Genomic DNA, 591 nt, shown 5'->3' with positions numbered 1-591 from the left:
AATCTTTAAACAAAATATGTTCTCTTAATTCGACTATGGGTCACAGCAGGTATTTTGTGTTTTTCGGGGTTCAAGCTTTACAAAAAGTGTTCACAATATTCTGTGTTCTTATGACAATTCAACGCAATTATCACATTGGCAACGTAGAAACATCGTATATATACGCGTGAAGGCGTGTTTTTGCGAATAGTAAGACCTGTTGTGACCAAACGCGCATGCGTGTGTATTTTGTTTGTGTGTGTGCGTGTGCGCGTGTGTATTGTGTCTGTGTCTGTGTCTGTGTGTCAATGTTTGACCGTAAGTGTACGAAAATCTGCTGGCGTTTGTGTGTGCCAAAGTGATTTTGTTGTTGTGTTTTTTTAAATTTGACACGACGTACACCCCCACCCCATCCATCCAACTTCTTGTCAAGTGTCACATTTCAGTTGCTACTGGCTAGAACATAAGCTGCCCTGTTTACGCATGGAGCGCCCTATGTGCACAATGATTGTGACTATGAACATTTACATTGAAAAATAAAACGTGTCCTGCAAAGTTGAGGCTTTTTTCCCGAGAGAGAAAGAGAGGGAGACAGAGAGAAAGAGAGACGGA

This window comes from Littorina saxatilis, unplaced genomic scaffold (assembly GCF_037325665.1).
Source record: "Littorina saxatilis isolate snail1 unplaced genomic scaffold, US_GU_Lsax_2.0 scaffold_2300, whole genome shotgun sequence".
NCBI classification, from domain to species: Eukaryota; Metazoa; Mollusca; class Gastropoda; order Littorinimorpha; family Littorinidae; genus Littorina; species Littorina saxatilis.
This window is presented reverse-complemented; position numbering follows the sequence as displayed.